This window comes from Carcharhinus amblyrhynchos, unplaced genomic scaffold, assembly GCF_965287045.1.
Source record: "Carcharhinus amblyrhynchos unplaced genomic scaffold, sCarAmb.v2.hapA scaffold_37, whole genome shotgun sequence".
Lineage (NCBI taxonomy): Eukaryota > Metazoa > Chordata > Chondrichthyes > Carcharhiniformes > Carcharhinidae > Carcharhinus > Carcharhinus amblyrhynchos.
Window position 1 is genome coordinate 10152274 of NW_027649778.1, and position 14079 is coordinate 10166352.

Sequence of the window (14079 nt, forward strand, 5' to 3'; positions counted from 1 at the left end):
CGGTGCAGACTCGATGGGCCAAATAGCCTGCTCCTGCACTGTAGAGTTGCTATGGTTCTACGTATGAAGGTTAAACATATCTAAGTAATGTTTGCCTTTGAAGAGTGAGGTATAGTGGATACCACTGGCTTAGAGGAGAAAGATTCCCTGTGGTCCCCATTCAAAAATAATCTTTCTAACCATCAAATTCTAGAATTATCTGGAAAACCAATCATGTCATTGGAGGTTCAATTTCTCAAATATTGCAGGACAATTATTTTGTAGGGGTGGTATGGCAGCACAGTGGTTAGCACTGCTGCCTCAGCCCCAGGGACCCGGGTTCAATTCCCGACTTGGGTCGCTGTCTGTGTGGAGTCTGCACATTCTTCCCATGTCTGCGTGGATTTCCTCCGGGTGCTCTGGTTTCCTCCCGCAGCCCAAAGATCTACTGGCTAGGTGAATTGGTCGTGCTAAGTTTTCCCTCTTGTGTATCCGAGCATGCGCTGGCCTGTGGTAACTAGGGGATTTTCACAGTAACTTCATTGCAGTGTTAATGTTAAGCCTACTTGTGACTAATAAATAAACTTTAAATCAATGTTCAAGGATGTGACAGGTTGGATATATCGATAAGGTGATCCCCTGGCTGGTGAGTCTAAACAGAGTAAGGAGTCTCACGACAGCAGGTTAAAGTCCGACAGTTTATTTGGTAGTAAACGCCACTAGCTTTCGGAACGTTGTTCCTTCGTCAGATGAGTGGGGAGTTCTGATCACAAACAGGGCATATAAAGGCACACGCAGTTTACAGAATACTGATCAGAATGCGAGCTTTTACACATGCTACAGGAAAGGATGTCCCGAGGCATGGTACATTGGGGAGACCATGCAGACGCTACGACAACAGATGAATGAACGCCGTTTGACAATCACCAGGCAAGACTGTTACCTTCCTTTTGGCGAACACTTCAGTGGTCACGGGCATTTGGCCTCTGATCTTCGGGTAAACATTCTCCAAGGCAGCCTTCATGACACATGACAGTGCAGAGTCGCTGAGCAGAAACTGATAGCCAAGTTCCACATGCATGAGGACAGCCTCAACCAGGATCTTGGGTTCATGTCACACTATCTGTAACCCCCATGACTTGCCTGAACTTGCAACATCTCACTTATTGTCCCGTCTGGAGACAATACACATCTCTTTAACCTATGCTTAATGCTATCTCCACTCACACTGCACCTTTAAGATTTGATTAGTTGTAAAGACTCACATTCTAATCAGTATTCTGTAAACTGTGTGTGCCTTTATACGCCCTGTTTGTGATCAGAACTCCCCACTCACCTGACAAAGGAACAGCATTCCGAAAGCTAGTGGCGTTTACTATCAAATAAACCTGTTGGACTTTAACCTGGTGTTGTGAGACTTCTTACTGTGTTTACTCCAGTCCAACTCCAGCATCTCCAAATAGTAAGTCTAAAACCAGGGAACATAATCTTGGGATAAGGAGTAGGCGTTTAAGACAGATATAAAGAATTTCTTCACTCCAGGGTGAAGAATCTTTGGAATTTTCTATTCCAGAGGGCTGTGGAAGTTCAATCATTTCAGCCTGTTCAATACAGAAATTGATGGATTTCTGAAGATGAATACCAAAGGAGATAGTGTGGGGAAAGTGGCATGGTTGTTAGACTGTTGCCTCCCAGGTCCAGGGACCCAGGTTCAAAGCCGGCCCTGGATGATGTATGGAGTTTGCTCGTTTTCCCCCTGTCTCAGTGGGTTTCCTCCAGGTGCTCTGGTTTCCTCCCCAGTCCAAAGATTTGCAAGTTAGGTAGATTGGCCAATGCTAACTCGCCCCTTAGTGTCCAAGATGTGTAGGCCAAATGGATTAGCCATAGGAAATGGGATAGTGCGGGGAGAGGTCCTGGTTAAGAAAAAACTCTTACCAGAGAGACAGTTCAGTCTTGATGGGCTGAATGGCCTCTTCTGCACTATAGGGATTCTATGAGTAGCTGTGATCTAACTGAATTGTGGGGCAGACTTGATGGGCTGAATGGCTTCCTCCTGTTCCTTTGCCCAAAGCAGAGTGAAGCTGCATAGTAAATGTTGAATTCTGCATCTTCGAGTGCCTGGAGAAGGCTTGGACAAGTGATTTGTTCATGAACCACTCCATGTAGCAAAGGGGAATGTCTGGTACTTGTTATTCAAGCCCTTGATAGAGAAGGCTGTGCAAGATTTTTGTCCTCACATTTTTATTTGTGGGATCATGGATCATACAGTGCAGAAGGGGCCCACTGAGTCCACGCTGACACACTAGAAACACCTGAACTCCCACCTGATCCCATCTGCCAGCAATAGAATCAAATCAATAGCCATTTATCACAGAATCCCTACAGTGCAGAAGGAGGCCATGGCCCATCGGGTCTGCAGTGACCACAATGCCAGCCAGGCCATATCCTTATAACCCCATGCATTTACCCTAACTAATCCCCCTGACACCAAGGGGCAACATAGCACGGCAAATCCACCTAACCCGCATATCTGTGGGAGGAAACCGGAACACCCAGACGAAACCCACGGGGAGAATATGCAAACTCTGTATAGGCAGTGACCCAAGCTGGGAATCAAACCTGGGTCCTTGGCGCTGTGGGGCAGTAGTGCTAACCACTGTGCCACCATGCTGCCTTCTCTGAACTTGTCTCATAGACAAACCAGATAAGGTAACGTTTTCACAGAAGCCTTTAGTTTCAGGGGTCGGTGGAGAAACAGTTGCTTTCACCAATCTTGTGCCAAAGTTAGGGTGAGATTAGAAATCCACTGGACAGAAAGTCTATGCTGTCCCTGGTCTGAGGTGCAGCAACTGATGAATTTAAATGTTAAGAGACCAAAGACATCGTGTGAAATTCTAGTAAACCTTGAATGGCAAGTGCCATTCACTGTATGGGGTATATTTCTAAAGGGGGTGCAGGAGCAGAGGGAGCTGGCTGTATATGTGCATAGATCTTTGAAGATGGCAGAACAGGTGGACAGAACAGTTAATAAAACATAGAATATTATGGATTTATTGATAAGGACATAAGAGTACAAGTTACACGGGTACGATGGGTATAGTGGGATATGGGCCAAATGCAGGCAATTGGAACTAGCTTAGGGGTTTTAAAAAAAAAGGGCGGCATAGACAAGTTGGGCCAAAGGGCCTGTTTCCATGCTGTAAACCTATATGACACTAAGATGAAGGAGATTATGCTGAACATGAGTTAGACCTCAGCTGGAATATTAGTGCCATTATTCTGGGCGCCACACTGTAGGAAGGGTGTGAACACATTGACAGAATGCAGAAGAGGTTTATAAGAATGGTTCCAGGGATGAGAAACTTCAGTTATGAGGAGAGATTGGGACTGTTTCCCTTGCAGAAAAGGTGGCTAAAACGAGATTTGATGGAGATGTTCAAACTCATGAGGGGGGTTGGACAGAGGAGACAGGGAGAAACTGTTCCTGCTTGTGAAAGGATTGAGAACGAGAGAGACACAGACTTAAAGTGAATTTCAAAAGAAGCAAATGTGATGTGAGGAAAAAAAAGCCTTTTCACACAGTGAGTGGTTGGGAGTCTGGAATTCACTGCCTGGAAGTGTGGTGGAGGCAAGCTCAGTCGAGGCAATCAAGAGGGTGTTACATTATATTTGAATAGAAACCAAGTGCAGGTGTACAGGGAAAAGACAGGCAAATGGTACAAAGTCATAATGCTCATTTGGAGAGCTGGTGCAGACATGATGGGCCGAACAGCCTCCTGTGCCGTAATGATTCTGTGATCTGAATGTTGCTGAAAGATCAAGGTCCAACTAGTTCACCTTCACATGATACACCAGTAATTGAGTTGTTGACCAATCACAGCAATCGGTTCTCATCAACTATCTCCAACAAGTCCAGACATGTCACAAGATAACGGCCAGTGGTGGATCATAGGCACAAAGAGACCTGCTGTTTGTAAACATTACTCTAAGGCACGTGCCAACCTGACTTGGTCAAATATCTGCTGTTCCTCCTGGATTAGCATTCTAAAATTCCCCACTGATTTGCCATTGCTACATCATCATACTGACTGCTACAATTTAATAAGAAGGCCCAATACCAACTTCTCAAGCTCAACTAGAGTTGGTCAATAAGTATGGCCTGACCAATAACACTCATATCTCGGTGCTACAGTTGATCTCAACGTCCTTGAAATACAGGGGAGAAAAGTTGGTCAAAGGTCCCACTCCTAACTACTAACCAACAACTTGCCAGAAAGAGTTGCCATGTGGGCTGAGATGGGCCCCATTACCCATGAGCACATAGTGTCTCAGTTCACACTTGGATAATGGCTTCTTGGGGATACCACAATACGTGTCCAAACACCCGGAAGGGCAATTTGGATGGCGTAAAGAGGTGCCTTGGGACAGTTCAGGACTCACGGCCCTCAAAAGAGGAGAGACGGACCAGCCCTTATCTAATTGAACAAGCTCGGTTGGAAGCTGATTTGCCTCCTGTGATTGTAACCATTCTGCGGATGTCTCAAAGCCTTTACTTCACTAAGGCAAAGACAAAAATACTGCAGATGCTGAAACTGAAACAAAAGCAGAGAATGCTGGAAAATCTCAGCGGGTCTGACAGCATCTGTGGAGAGAGAATAGAGCCAATGTTTCCAGGCAGCATGACATTTCATCAGAGCTCCCTTTAAACTGTCCCCATCAAATACTCCCAGGACAGGTACAGCACAGGGTTAGACAGAGAGGAAAGCTCCCTCTACACTGTCCCCATCAAACACTCTCAGGACAGGTACAGCGCAGGATTAGATAGAGAGTAAAGCTCCCTCTACCCTGTCCCCATCAAACACTCCCAGGACAGGTACAGCACAGGGTTAAATACAGAGTAAAGCTCCCTCTACACTGTCCCCATCAAACACTCCCAGGACAGGTACAGCACGGGGTTAAATATAGAGTAAAGCTCCCTCTACACTGTCCCCATCAAACACTCCCACGACAGGTGCAGCACGGGATTAGATACAGAGTAAAGCTCCCGCTACACTGTCTCCATCAAACATTCCCAGGACAGGTACAGCACGGGGTTAGATACAGAGTAAAGTTCCCTCTACACTGTCCCCCATCAAACACTCTCAGGACAGGTACAGCACGGGCTTACATTCAGAGTAAAGCTCCCTGTTATTTGAGGAAGGAAGTCCATGCTATAGAGCTCAGCGAAGGTTTACCAAGCTGATTCCTGGTATGGCAGGTCATACGAGGAGAGGCTAACTTGGTTAGGATTGTATTTATTGGAGTTTAAAAGAGAGAGGTGCTCTCATAGAAACTTATATAATTCTAACAGGGTTAGACAGGGTAGATTCAGAAAGAATGTTCCCAATGAAGGGAGAGTTCAAAACTAGGGGTCATAGTTTGAGGATAAGGGATAAACCTTTTAGGACTGACGTGAGGAGAAATTTCTTCACCCAGAGGGTGGTGAATGTGCGGAATTCACTCCCAAAGAAAGTAGTTGAGGCCAAAACGTTGTCCGGTTTGAAGAGGTAATTAGATATAGCTCTCGGGGCTAAAGGGGTCAAGGGGTATGGAGGAAGGGATATGGGGCAAGGGGGAATCAGGATATTGAATTCGATGAACAGCCATGATCATAATAAGAACATAAGAAATAGGAGCAGGAGTAGGCCATCTAGCCCCTCGAGCTTGCCCCACCATTCAATAAGATCATGGCTGATCTGTCGTGTCTCAGTTCCACATTCCCGCCCTCTCCCCATAACCCTTAATCCCCTTGCCTATCAAAAACCTATCAACCCGCGTCTTAAAAATATTCAGCGAGGCAGCCTCTACCACTTCAACGGGCAGAGAATTCCAGAGATTCACCACCCTTTGAGTGAAGAAGTTCCTCCTCAACTCCGTTCTAAATCGCACCCCCCCCCCCCCCCCTATCCTGAGGCTGTGCCCTCTAGTCCTACTGTCCTTTCTGAGCGGGAAGAGTCTCTCCACCTCTATCCTATCCATCCCATTCATCATCTTATACGTCTCAATGAGATCTCATTCTTCTAAACTCTAACGAGTACAAGCCTAGTTTATTCAGCCTCTCCTCATAGTTCAACCCCCTCAACTCCAGAATCAGCCTAGTAAACCTCCTCTGCACTCCCTCCAAGGCCAAAATATCCTTGCGTAAGTGCGGCAACCAAAACTGCACACAGTACTCCAGCTGCAGCCTCACCAGTGCCCTGTACAGCTGCAGCAAGACCTCCCTACTTTTATATTCAATCCCCCTCGCTATGAAGGCCAGCATCCCATTTGCCTTCCTGACCACCTGCTGCACCTGCAGGCTGGGTTTTTGCGACTCATGCACAAGGACCCCGAGGTCCCTCTGCACCGTCGCACGCTGCAGTTTTTCGCCACGTAAGTAATAGTCCTTCCTACCATTACTCCTACCAAAGTGGACAACCTCACATTTGCCAACATTAAATTCCATTTGCCAGTTCCTGGCCCATTCGCCCAGCCTACCTAGATCCTTCTGCAGACTCTCCACACCCTCCGCACAATTTGCTGTTCCACCAATCTTGGTGTCATCAGCAAATTTTGACACCATACACTCGGTTCCCTCCTCCAGATCATCTATATAAATGGTGAATAGCTGAATGAATGGTAGAGCAGGCTTGAAGGGCCGAATGGCCTACTCCTGCTTCTAGTTACTATGTTACACAGTCCCCATCAAACACTCCCAGGACAGGTACCGCATGGGGTTAGATACAGAGTGAAGCTCCCTCTACACTGATCCCCATCAAAAACTCCCAGGACGCTTATAGCATGGGGTTAGATACAAAGTAATGCCCCCCTCTCTATACTGTCCCCCATCAAACACTGTCAAAAGTCTCACAACACCAGGTTAAAGTCCAACCAGTTCATTTGACATTAAACCCACAAGCTTTCTGAAACACTGAAGAACCTTCCACACACCTGACGAAGAAACAGTGTTTCCGAAAGCTTGTGGGTTCACGATCAAATAAACTGGTTGGACTTAAACCTGGTGTTGTCAGTCTTTTCACCATCAAACACTACCAGGGTAGGACTGAAACGTTGGCTCTATTTTCTCTCTCTCTCTCTCCGCAGCTGCTGAGATTTTCTAGCATTTTCTGCCTTTTTGCCTCTGCGCAACTACAACTCCCAGGGAGCACCCTGGTGGGCAGGCGTTCGCGCCCGGAAGGAAGGAAAGAGAAGGAGGGAGGGGAACCAATGCCCTCCACCCACCCTGCCCCCTTCTCCCCTCCCTCCCCAGCACCTCTGTCAAGTTATCCCGCGGTGGGAAGCGGCTGAGACTCCTGACACAGCCAAAAGCTGCAATGTAGCGCGGGGTGAGTTACTAAATGTCCATTTCATGTGTATCTTTCCAAAGTGGATACTTCTGTGCCGAAGATCCTCACTTGTGTGTCTTTTCTCTTCAAATAAGAATTGGTCCTTAAAGGTTGAATTCTGACTCGAAATCCGATTTTCCCGAGGCTGTTGGGTTTGTTGGGAATCCCGCGATCCTGGTTTTTCATATTTAATTAAAAGAAAAGTGGTAGACTATAGAAAAAAAAGAGCCGGGGAAGGCTTGCGGGGGAAGAGTCAGAGGAAGGAGGCAAGAGGCGGTGAGAATTGCGTGAGTACTACTTGGTAAATTGCGAGTGATTCATCTCTCAAGGCTGGCAGGAGACAGAGAGAGAGAGCGCCTTCTGGATCGTGACGAACAGAGTAGATAGACTCCGCGCCGACCTTGTCTCCTCCTCCCCAGTTAACCCCATCAGCACCCGTTTACAGAGGGAGAGAGTGGGTTTGGAGTCATAGGGGAGACACAGGTTGTGTGCGGCAGAGTGCAGCTGGGTGGTCAGTGCCCGATGGGCCGGACAGAGCTGGCAGGGCTGGGTGCTGGTCAGTGCCCGATGGGCCGGACGGAGCTGGCAGGGCTGGGTGCTGGTCAGTGCCCGATGGGCCGGACAGAGCTGGCAGGGCTGGGTGCTGGTAAATTTCCCCCCTGTCTGTGCTTTTCTGCATACTCGATGCCTCCTGTACACCAGTGACTGGTCCGTCTCTTGTTGCCCCTTCCCCTTTCTGGCCTAGACTGGACATTGTTTCCACTTCATATTTACACTTTCCAGCAGCTGTACCCCCACCCTTTTCTCTTACTGCTGCCCCCACTCCCTGTCTCCTGTTGCCCCCCCAATCCCCCCTGTCTCCTGTCGCCCCCCCCACTCCCCCTGTCTCCTGTCGCCCCCCCCACTCCCCCTGTCTCCTGTCGCCCCCCCCACTCCCCCCGTCTCTCTCTCGTCACCACCCCGCTCCCCCTTTCTCTCATTGTCTCCCTCTTTCTCTCATCACCCCCCTGCTCCACCTTTCTCTTGTTGCAATGAGTAACTCACCACTTTATTCACCGACACCAGGGTGGCATGGTGGTACAGTGGTTAGCACTGCTGCCTTACAGTGCCAGGGGCCTGGGTTCAATCACGGCCTCAGGTGACTGTGTGGTGTTTGTGGGTTCTCCCCAAATATGCATGGGTTTCCTCTGTGTCACTGGGTCAAATTCCCAAATGGTACAGTGGGTGTACCCACGCCACATTGATTGCAGTGGTTTGAAAGGCAGCTTGTACATGTTTTATTCACTCAGGCGACATGGGCATCGCTGGCTGGACCATCACTTATTACCCATCCCTGCACTCCAAAGGCAATTTGAGACTCAACCACATTGCTGGGAAGGAATCTAATCGAAAGTTACAGAATACTGAGAAGTCTGGATAGAGTGGATATACAGCGGATGTTTCTACTAGTGGGAGAGACTAGAACTCGAGGGCATAACCTCAGAGTGAAGGGACACGCCTTTAAAATTGAGATGAAGAGGAATTTCTTCAGCCAGAGGGTGGTGAATCTGTGGAAGTCATTGCCCTGGAGGGCTGTAGAGGCCAGGTCATTGAGTGTCTTTAAGACGGAGATAGATAGGTTCTTGATTAATAAGGGGATCTAGGGTTACGGGGAGAAGGCAGGAGAACGGGGATGAGAAAAATATCAGCCATGATTGAATGGCAGAACAGACTTGATGGGCCAAATGGCCTTATTCTGCTCTATTTCTAAAGGTCTTATGGAGTCACTTGTAAGCCAGACCAGGGTAGGATGGCAGATTTCCTTCCCTAAAGGACATTAGTGAACCAGATGGGTTTTTCTGACAATTGACAATGGTTTCTGAGTCAACACTAGACTTTTAATTCTGGATTTTTTTAAATTGAATTCAAATTTCACCATCTGCCATGGCAGGTTTCAAGTGCAGGTCCCCAAATCTAGTCCTGGGTCTCTGGATTTTTAGTCAAGTGACAATACTGTTGCGCCACTGCCTCCCCAAGCTCACCGCCACCTTCTCAAGGGTAATTAGGAATGGGCAATAAATAAGTCAGCAATTCCTGCTTCTCTTGACAGAACAGGAAAAAAACCAATGCTGGGGGATTCAGCTAACATTGAATTACTCTGCTACTGCGACAATTGCAAATAAACTGTTATTCTCTTAATCACCAATTTGCCTAACAAATTAATCCATCAAATTATTAATATCAGATCTCAAGTAATTCTGCTTGCTCTAGAACAAGAACAGGTGCTGGAGTGTGGCGACTAGGGGTTTTTCACAGTAACTTTATTGCAATGTTAATGTAAGCCTATGTGTGACACTAATAAATCAGACTTAAAACTGCAGATAAATTACTGCTAACAAATAAATAAAGGCAGGAAAGAGCAGGTGTGTCAGGACTTTTCTGGGTGTTTGTGGACAGTAAGAATGTCCTGGATTATCTCGAGTGGAGTGCCAGTCTATTTGATTTATGTTACTCAAGCCCTGAAATGGGTCTTGAATCCCTAACCTTGTGGCTTCAGAGACAAGAGTGTCACCAACAGAGCTACAGCTAATACGGTGCAGTACTGAGGGAATGCTGCACCATCAATGTCTTTGGATGAATAGTTAGACTGAGGCCCAATAAGTACTTTCAGGTATACATGTAAACTTCTGTGCGGAGGCGATAGCCTAATGGTATTGTCTCTAGACTATTGATTTAGAAACTCAGCTAATGTTCTGGGGACCCAGGTTTGAATCCAGCCATGGCAGATGGTTGAATTTGAACTCAATAAAAAAACATCTGGAATTGACAATCGCCTGATGACCGATGAAACCATTGTCGATTGTTGAAAAAACCCATCTGGTTCACTAATGTCTTTAGGGAAGGAAATCTGCCATCCTTACCCGGTCTGGCCTACATGTGACTCCACAGCCCACATGGTTGACTCAACTGCCCTCTGAAATGACCTAGCCAGCTACTGAGTTGTATCAATCGATCAACCCACAGCACGTGGATTGCAATGTTTCTAGTAGGCAGCTCACCATCACTTCTCAAGGGCAACTAGGGGTGGGGAATAAATGCTGGCCAGCCAGCGATGCCCATGTCATGGAATCATAGAATCCCTACAGTGCAGAAAGGGGCCATTTGGCCCATCGAGTCTGTACTGATCACAATCCCACCCAGGGCCTATTTCTATAACCCTTCATATTTACCCTGCTAATCCCCTGTCACCATTGTCAATTTATTATAGCCAATCAATCTAACCTGCACAACTTTAGACTGTGGGAGGAAGCCAGAGCACCCAGAGGAAACCCATATAGACACGGGGGCAGACTCTGCACAGACAGTGACCTGAGGCTGGAATTGAACCTGGGTCCCTAGTGCAGTAAGGCCACTGTGCCACCAGGTCGTCCCTATGTGCCCTACGAGTGAATGCATAAAAGCCATTTTGGAGAAGAACCAGGGACTTATCCCAGAATCGTGGTTAATATTTATTCCTTAACCAACATAACAGAACAGAGCTAACTGGTTATTATCACACTGTTGATTGTAGGAGCGTGTTGTGTGCAAATTGGTTGCCCTATTTCCTACATTAGAACAATGATTACATCCAGTGATCATAAAAGGCACTCTATCATAGAATCCCTACAATGCAGAAGGAGGCCATTCAGCCCATCGTGTCTGCACTGACTCTCTGAGAGAGCATTCCAGCCAGGTCTTATGCCTGTAAGCCCACATATTTACCCCACTAATTTCTCCTAACTTACACATCTAAGGAGCAATTTAGGCTGGCTGGTGCTCCTAATCTATACCTTTCTGGACTATGGGAGCAAACTGCAGCACCCGGAGGAAACCCACACAGTTATGGGGGCAAATTCCCAAGGTGGAAATCGAACCCGGATCCCTGGCGCTGTGAGACAGCAGTGCTAACCACTGTGCCACTGTAATGCCCAAATGCATTTCTTTTTAAACATTTACCTTGTGTCCCTCTCAACCTTTGCTAATGAAGAGCAAACTGAGTACTCAATCCTTCCTCATAATCAATCATTCCTTTAACACCCACTTGCAGGTACAGAGCACCTTTAACAGGTCCCTAAATGAAATCAAGTAAAAACCAACACTTAATGCCACCTGAGAAAGACTGGGACAGATAATCAAATGCTTGATCAAAGAGTTAGGCTATAAGGAGAATCTGTCAAAGAGGAAAGAGAGATGCAGGGATTGTGGAAAGGAATTCCAGAGTTTAGGAGCTAGGGAGCAGCAGACTCTGGGTTCAACAGTGTAGTACCCGCGTCATGCAGTGGGATGAGTCAGTCCTGATTCATGAGTAGTCTCCTCGCCTGCCTTTTACCACCCCCACTCATCCCTTCAGATTCCTCCAGGTAGAAATATCAATTTTCCCGTTAACCCTTGTGTCCCCATTCCTCCTGTAATCTTCCATTTTAATTCGGTAAGGCACATGGAGTCAGTGGAACATTGGCTGGTCGGATAGAAAATTGCAAATTCGGGTTTATGCTGGTGCGAATTTACAGCGGGATCTTCAGCTGCCCGCCATGAGGGTTGGGAATGCTATTGGAGACTCGCTTGCAAATGAACGTCCAGCCATCCACGTCTGATTCTCCATGATGTAAGCGGAAAAACATGCCAGTGCAAAACACATTTGGGACAACATGGCATGCAGGTGTCAGGACTCACCTGAACAGTGTCTGGGGTCACCTCCAGAGTTCAGGATGAAGGCCAATGGCAACCCTGGGTCCCAGAACAACACAGCAGTGGGACCATGTCTCGGTGGTCCTTCCAGATTTGGTGACCTGGACAGGGCACATCTTCCAGCCTCAAAATGTTCCTAGAGACACATCCTGCTTCTCAGGAGGTGCATCTTCCAGTCTCACACTGTTCGCGGTAATTCATCTTCATTCTCAGGAGGTCCACCTTTCTTCTTCAATAGTAGGTCAGTGATGTTGGGCACCTTTTCAATCTGGCACCCAGAAATGACGGAGGACTGTGTACCATCCACCCCACCATGGAATATGGTGCCAAACACCATAATTAATTAGGTCAGGGCCGGAAGATTTGATGTGTTTTCCCGCCAGCTTCCACTGCAGGAAAGCCCCGCTATGGGACATTATTCCCAGATGGAAGAATTCAGCCAGAAGAATCTACAAGACACATGTGAGACTGGCTTTATTATATAATGCAGAAATCTGGGCAAGAAGGCAGGAATGACTGAGATGCGGATGTGTTGACTAACAAGGAGGGCGACACGGTGGCACAGTGGTTAGCACTGCTGCCTCACATTGCCAGGGACCTGGGTTCGATCCCCGGCTTGGGTCACTTTCTGTGCAAAGTCTGCACGTTCTCCCCGTGTCTGCATGGGTTTTCTCCAGGTGCTCCAGTTTCCTCCCATAGTCCGAAAGACGTGCTGATTGGGTACATTGGCCGTGCTAAATTCTCCCTCAGCGTGCCCGAATAGGCGCCGGAGTGCGGCAACTAGGGGGATTTTGACAGTAACTTCATTGCAGTGTTAATGTAAGCTGACTTGTGACACTAATAACTAAATTTTAAAACTGGTTAAACTTTTAAAAAAAAGAAACAGGAACCGGCACAGCAGGGGGTCAGTGAAGATTCTGGAAGCATTGAGGAAAATAGCCAGGAGGAGATTGACATGATTATAGAACCATAGAACCACTACAGTGCAGAAAGAGGCCATTCAGCCCATACAGCCTGCACTGACAACAATCCCAGAGGAGGAGATGGAGAAGAATTGTGGCAATCAATCCCAAGTAAAATGAGAGAATCCAACAGAAGAATACAGTTCTCAGGAAAATTTCAATAGGTTGGGGCTTCTTTTTCCTTTGAACATGGAAATCTGATAGTTACATCAAGCCAACAGACCAAAAACAGCCCATAGGGCCCAATTGGTCTGTGTCGGTGTCTATTCTCCATGGTGTCTACTCTTTCCCCCATCCAACCCTGTTCATATACCGTTCCATTCGCTGTCTCCCTCTAGCTTATTCTTAGATGCATGTGAACTATTTGCCTCAACTACCATGAGTGGTATTGTGCGACTGATTGTCATTACCATCTGGATAAATAACATTTTCCCGAATGGCCTTAAAGTTTAAAGTTTATTTATTAGTGTCACAAGTAAGGCTTACATCAATGCTGCAATGAAGTTACTGTGAAAATCCCCTAGTCATCACACTCCAGCGCCTGTTTGGGTACGCTGAGGGAGAATTTAGCACGGCCAATACACCCTAACCAGCACAGCTTTCAGACTGTGGGAGGAAACCGGAGCACTTAGAGGAAACCCATGCAGACATGGGGAGAATGTGCAAACTCCGCACAGAGTGACTCAAGCTGGGAGTCGAACCCAGGTTCCCTGGCACTGTGAGGCAGCAGTGCTAACCACTGTGCTGCTGGATTTATTAGGAACGGCTGCATATTTATAATCTCCAGTTGTGATCACCGCCACGAGCTGTAACAATTTCCTGACTTCCCTCCTGTTGAACCCTCTGAGAAAAGATCCCCTCAGTTTTGGTTGTATCCCCATGAGTATTTATTTTTGCACTTCTCCAATACCAAAACTGGGCTCAGGACTCTAAACCTGGCTTAGCCAATGATCTGTACAAGCTGATCTGAGGTTTTGAAAATCAGTTTTAAACATGTTGGGCAGAATAGATGTAGGACATGTGTTTCAGCTTGTGGGATAACCCAAAATGAGAGTTCAAGATAGTTA

General features: G+C 47.1%; 2 protein-coding genes across 4 annotated transcripts in view; both read left to right on the forward strand.

Moving 5' to 3' along the window:
* The window catches only part of LOC145362159 (SERTA domain-containing protein 1-like), a 34064-nt gene that overhangs the window by 4780 nt on the left and 15205 nt on the right, over positions 1-14079 (forward strand). The window lies entirely within an intron of this gene.
* The window catches only part of LOC145362126 (mitogen-activated protein kinase kinase kinase kinase 5-like), a 166398-nt gene continuing 159573 nt past the window's right edge, over positions 7255-14079 (forward strand). For 2 of the 3 annotated variants that reach the window (XM_080218178.1, XM_080218180.1), the window contains exon 1: positions 7255-7343. The gene's annotated coding sequence lies outside the window, so the exon portion shown is untranslated. The remainder of the gene's footprint in view (positions 7344-14079) is intronic. The other variant, XM_080218179.1, reaches the window with a different exon arrangement.